The sequence below is a fragment of the Cryptomeria japonica genome, chromosome 6, assembly GCF_030272615.1.
Source record: "Cryptomeria japonica chromosome 6, Sugi_1.0, whole genome shotgun sequence".
In the NCBI taxonomy this organism is placed as follows: Eukaryota; Viridiplantae; Streptophyta; class Pinopsida; order Cupressales; family Cupressaceae; genus Cryptomeria; species Cryptomeria japonica.
Genome location: NC_081410.1, coordinates 412,401,301 through 412,408,219, shown reverse-complemented (window position 1 = coordinate 412,408,219; position 6,919 = coordinate 412,401,301).

Sequence of the window (6,919 nt, the reverse complement as noted above, 5' to 3'; positions counted from 1 at the left end):
TCAAAACCCCGATTTAGGAATTAACCTTGAATGAATAAATGCAAATACTAAAATAAATACTAGAAAGATATACCTCAGACTTGTACTTGTTGATGATGATGCTTTTCTTTTTAAATGTAATCACATATGCTCTATGAAATGGCATGAACACATGACAAACCCTAATCATACACACATTATTGCATATGAATGATGTAATTTTTCTCCACAATGGTTGAATGAAGAACATGCAGCCTTGAAGATCTTTGATTATGCTTGATGATGAATGCTTCACAAATGCAAGAGTTCTTGGAGATTGATAGAATGGATAGATCAAATTGGGTTGATCAAATGTTTTTATATAATGGTGTATAGGTAATTTACCAGTTAGGCCGACCTCCAACGGTCATGTGAAGCCATGGAGATGAATTCCCACCAAAGAGATAGGACCCCTACCTTATTTCAAAATTGGGTCCCACTAAGAGGGGCCATGGCTTCTCATAAAGGGACCACAATGAGGGCTCGGAGAGAAGGGTACCCCACCAGGGAATCCATCAGTGGGTGTTCATGGCATCAAAACTAGAGATTGGGCACAAAACGGACCTAGATGGGTGATGAGGATAGGACATGCTAAAGTAGGGGCACAAACATGAGGTGTAAATTGGTTTGATGACAGTTTATGACACTACACCAATTAATCATGGTTGTTGTGCAACATTTTGTAATGTATAAAAAAGTTTTATAATATAAGAAATGCTCTGCAATTTGATGAATACCTTTATGACCCTAATTGTAATCTACATTAGCAAAATAGAGATATTTAAATCTATAGTACATCATCTTGTTGTGGACCAACTAGTAATATTAGGGTTTTTAATTTACGATAAAATAATGAAGTTTGGTGCATAAAATAATAATTATTTAATTCTATTGTGTTTACATTAATATAGTTTAGGGTGTATAAGGCTCTAGTTTTAAGTATTTGAGACCAAATTTTAAATAACCAAAATATTGGCAAAATAATTATCCAAGACATTAGAGTTGCTCAAATTGGAATCTCTTTCTAGATTATTATCATCTACTTAAGCTCAAAAACACTCCCAGAATATCTTACACTCCATTTCTATTTTTTAATGTCATAAGTCAAAATAAAACACTTGCATCTAAGGGCATGTTCCCATGCATCAGCTTAGCTTATTTTGGCTAAGTAGTCGGTGCTCATCTTTTTTTTAAATATTTGTGGAGTTGGTGGTACTTTTAAGTATACATCTTAAAATTTGTATTAATAATAATTTGTGCACTTAAAATTTTGAGAAAAAAACAAAAATAAAATATTTAAAAAAGGGAAAAAAAATTGTGGAGCCACATGATGCTTTCAAATGGCAATATGTAGTTGCCGCTTATTTCTAGCCCCTTCCCCCTCTACCCTCCCCCTTTTTAAATAATAGGACTCCGCTAAAATAGCAAAAGATTCTAAATTATCTTTTTTCATAATTTCAAATTTGCATAGGATTTTTTCCATATCTTATTTCCAATTTCTAAATAATAGTTGCTCCACTAAAATAGCAAAAGATTCTAAATTATCATTTTTTTGACAATTTTAAATTTACATGAGAAAACTCCAACGGAATTCACTTAAGTAGTCCCATGGGAACATGAGGTAATAATAACTTCACCATCCCTGATATGCATATCTTTACTAATTTTAGTTGTTTGATCATTAGTTGTGTTCTTCAAACTCACTCATCCTCTGGAGGGAAATCCCATAATCCATTCAATTCAAACTCCACCCAATCCTAAATCTAAAGCCTCTTCAAGTATTGAAGCATTCTCCAAATCTAAACTTAAGAAATCCTCATTTTTGGGTTATATATATCATTCCTACATCGATAATGTTGTCAAACAGTCATTACATCAATAATGTTGTCAGTCAATCCTTAATATTTGATGCTTGGCGCATCTTCTATGGGCAAGTGTATTAGCCTTGGTAGAGTTTACGTGGGGGAAATTTATCTATCTAATCTGCATCTCGCCATGCTAGTTTAAAGCAGATACTATGATACAAAACTCAAAAGCATGGGGAGAGGCAGATTAGATAAATATTTTTTTTAGTTTTCTATCGTAGTATCTGCTTTAAACTAACTTGGCGAGAGGCAGATTAGATAGATAAATGTTTTGAGTTTTCTATCATAATTGTTGATAACTGATGTTGCTCTAGCATGCAAATAGATTAATTTAGTTAATATTTTTTTTGTTTATTCATGTAAATAAAGCATGTACTCCAGCATGCATGAATCCTTAGGACTATTTTTAGTTTTTCTTTTTGCATGAGTTTGTTTTTAGTAAATAAAGCATGTTGTGCATGCACTTATTGTATTCTTAATTTAGGGAGTAGTTTGTTTTTTTTTAGTTTGAGAGCCTTAGTAGCTTTCCATGCAATGCTAGGAATATATTTAGAACTGTAGTTATTATTAATTTTTCTAGACTGCAAATTCTTTATATATACAACCTCTATGTAATTTTTAATTAAGCTTCAATAAAGAAATTGGTGTGTGCAATTCCAAAAAACAAGGCACTTTGTTTTTTATTCTGAATTGTGATTTCTTTTTGCAATTTCTTCTTTTTGCTGTTATTGTTTGCTAATCAGTTGGTTCAGAGAGGATAGGTCGGGTTCAAAATTCTACAAGTGGTATCAGAACAAGTAAAATTGTTTTGGGTTAAAGTTTTATTGTTGGAATTTCGCCAAAGTTAATCATGTCGAATTCTAACCATATGCCCATTCCAGAATTTGATGGGAATGATTATGATTATTGGTGCATTAAGATGTTGACCTTTTTTATTGGAAAAGATTTGTGGGAGATTGTTGAATTAGGTTATGAAGAGCCAACTGATTGGAATGCCCTTACAGCCAATGAAAGAACAACAAGAAAGGAAGCAAGGAAAAAGAATGCTCAAGCTTTGTTTCACATTCAGATAGCTCTTGATAAGAGCTTATTTCCAAGAATATCAAGAGAAACAACTACCAAAGATGTCTGGAAGACTCTACAAGAAGCTTACCAGGGTAGTGATCAAGTTAAAGTGGTCAAGCTTCAGACATTGAAGCGAGAGTTCGAGAATTTGAAGATGCAAGAAGCCGAAAGTATAAGTGATTATTGTGTCAGAGTCAAAGATGTGGTCAATAAAATGGCTACACTTGGAGAAATTGTAAGCAATGAAGTTTTGATTAAAAAGGTGTTGAGATCTTTGACACCCAGATGGAATCATGTAGCAATAATCATAGAAGAAAGCAAGGATTTGACAAAACTACAGTTTGATCAACTAGTTGGATCCCTGATGTCTCATGAAGAAAGATTGAAAGATTCTTTTGAAGGTGTAGAGAAAGTGTTTTCCTCTAAATTGCTAATCACAAAAAATGAAGATGCAAGCAGCAGTAGTGCCAAAATCAATCAAGGCCAAGGTAAAGAGCAAAGCCAAAATTCTTCAAGAGGTAGAGGAAGAGGTGGCTCAAGAGGAAGTGGTCATTTCAGAGGAAGAGGTAGAGGCAGATTTGATAAGAGAAATGTTCAATGTTACCATTGTAATAGGTATGGCCACTTTGAAAGAGAATGTAGATTGAAAGAAGGTAAAAGTGCTAACTATGCTCAAGAGAGTAGTGAGAATCCTCCTGATTACTTATTTTTATCGTATGCCAAGGGTGAAAATACTAGTAAAGATGTTTGGTACCTAGATTCTGGATGCTCTAACCATATGACAGGGAATGAAAAGTTGTTCTCAACAAAGGATGGAAGTTTCAAATCCAAGATCCAGCTTGGTGATGATAAATCATTGGAGGTTGCTGCCAAAGGAGCTATGGAGGTCCAAACAAAAGAAGGTATAAAGAGTATTCATGATATTTATTATACTCCACAATTGAAGCACAATTTGTTAAGTGTTGGGCAGCTATGTGAAAAAAATTATAAAGTAGTCTTTGAGAATAAGACATGTACTATCTATGATAAGAATAAGGATAATAGGGTGATCACTATTGTTCCTATGACAAGAAATAGGATGTTCCCCTTGAGGTTTGGTGAACATAACAGCAGTTTGGCAAATATGGCTTATGAGGATTCAAGTTGGTTATGGCATCTTAGGTATGGGCATTTAAATTTTCATAGTTTGAAGTTTCTAACCTCACATGCACTAGTTTCTGGTTTGCCCAAAGTTGAGGAACACAAGGAGGTTTGTGAAGGTTGTGCTAAATGAAAGCATGCAAGAGAAAAGTTTCCAAAGGGCAATGCATGGAGGGCTCATCACCCACTTCAGTTTGTTCATTCAAATATATGTGGTCATATGCAGACTAAGAGTTTGGGTAAGTCATCATATTTCATCACTTTTATTGATGATTACTCACGAAATTGTTAGGTATATTTTTTGTTAAGGCCAAAGATGAAGCCTTGGATACATTCAAGAAGTTTAAAGCCCTTGTGGAAAATGAGAAAGGGTGCAAGATCAAGTGTTTAAGGACTGATCGTGGAGGAGAATTTTGCTCAAAGGCTTTCCAAAGTTATTATGATTCTAATGGCATCAAGAGGCAACTTACTACTGCATACACACCTCAACAGAATGGAGTAGCTCAAAGGAAGAATCGTACTGTGGTTGAAATGGCAAGGTGCATATTAAAAACCAAGGGATTGAGCAATTCTTATTGGGGAGATGGAGTTGCTACAACGGTGTACATCCTCAACTATAGCCCCACCAGTGCACTAGAAAAGATGACTCCTTATGAAGCTTGGTATGGTAAAAGGCCTAATGTTAATCATTTCAAAGTTTTTGGTTGTTTGGCTTATGTGCATGTACCTGATCAAAATAGACAGAAGTTAGATGCAAAGAGTGAGTCATGTATTTTTATTGGATATAGTGAGAAAAGCAAGGCTTATAGATTGTATAATCCCCTCACTAACAAGCTTATTGTCTCAAGAGATGTGATTTTTGATGAAGGGGGAGTTTATGGTCATCAAAAAGGCCATGTTGAGAAGCCAAAATCTATTTTGAATGATGATATAATTGCTGATATTGATCATGAGCAGCCAACTAATGTTTCTATATCTAGTGGTTTAACTCCACCAAGCAATCCTTCATCAAGTTCTTTAGTACCAAGTTCAAGTCCAACTTCTTCTCCAAGTTCTACAAGGAAGGTAAGGAGATTGAGTGATATCTATCAGAATAGTGGAAATCAAGTACATGAAGAAAACCCAATAGGTGAGACAGTGAATTTTGCTTTATTAGCCAAGGCTGATTTTGAACCATCATGTTTTGAAGATGCATGTACTAATGAAGTTTGGGTGAAAGCCATGGAAGAAGAGATGGATTCCATTCACAGGAATGACACTTGGGAGTTAACAGAACTTCCACATGACAAAAAAAGGATTGGCACCAAATGGGTCTACAAGACCAAGTTTAACAGTGATGGGAGTGTTGAAAGATACAAGGCAAGATTAGTTGCTAAAAGCTTCACACAGAAGTATGGAATTGACTATGAAGAGACATTTGCACCAGTAGCAAGACAAGAGACCATAAGAATGTTGATTTCATTAGCAACTCAGAAGAAGTGGAGCATACATCATATGGACGTGAAAAGTGCCTTCTTGAATGGGTACTTAGAAGAGGAAGTATATGTGGAGCAACCAAAAGGTTTTGAAGTAGAAGGAAAAGATAATTATGTCTACAAGTTGAAGAAGGCTTTGTATGGCCTCAAGCAAGCACCAAGAGCGTGGTATGCCAGGATTGATGGATACTTTTAGGAGAATGGCTTCCAGAGAAGTAAGAGTGATCCTACCCTTTACTACAAACAAGAAGGTACTAATATTCTAATCATAAGTTTGTATGTTGATGATCTTTTGTATACGGGCAGTAGTTCTAAGATGAAAGATGAATTCAAAGCTGCTATGATGAAAGAATTTGAGATGAAAGATCTCGGTCTCATGAAATATTTTTTAGGAATGGAGGTTTATCAAAGTAAGGATGAGATTTTCATTTGTCAAGCAAAGTATGCACAGGATATGCTGAAGAAATTTAATATGACTGATTGTAACCCTGCCTCCACTCCAAGTGCTCATGGAGATTTGTTAAGTAGAGATGATGGTGTTGATTTAGTTGATGAGACAGCTTACAGAAGTATTGTGGGGAGCTTGATGTTTCTAATCCACACAAGGCCTGATATTGCCTATTCAGTTTCACTTGTTTCAAGGTATATGACAAATCCATCTGAAATACATATGAAGGCAGCCAAGAGGATTTTGAGGTATGTGAAAGGGAATTTAAGTTTTGGTATTCATTACTACTCTTCTGAAAAGTTCAATCTAGTAGGCTTTAGTGATTCAGATTGGGGAGGAAGTATGGATGACCGTAAATCTACATCTGGAAATTGTTTTTCTTTTGGTTTTGGTTTGATTACCTGGAGCTCAAAAAGCAAAGTATTGTTGCCCTCTCATCTACAGAAGCAGAGTATGTTGCAATTACCTCAGCCGGTACACAAGCTCTTTGGCTCAGAAAAGTTTTGGAATAAATTGGAGAAAAACAAATTCAACCTACAGTCATTTATTGCGACAATGTGAGTGCCATCAAGTTAGCTAAGAATCCGGTTCATCACAGCAAAACAAAGCATTTTGATTTGAAATATCACTTCATACGAAATTTGGTGCAGAAGAAGGATGTCGAATTGAAGCACATCAACGCCCAAGATCAGCTAGCAGATATATTCACCAAAGCGATTGTGAAAGCTCAGTTTATAGCACTACGAGATAAGATTGTCAGCCCTCTCAGCATCAAGGGGGAGTATGTTGATAATTGATGCTGCTCTAGCATGCAGCTCGATTAATTTAGTTAATAGTTTTTTTGTTTATTCATGCAAATAAAGCATGTACTCCAGCATGCATGAATCCTTAGGACTATTTTTAGTTTT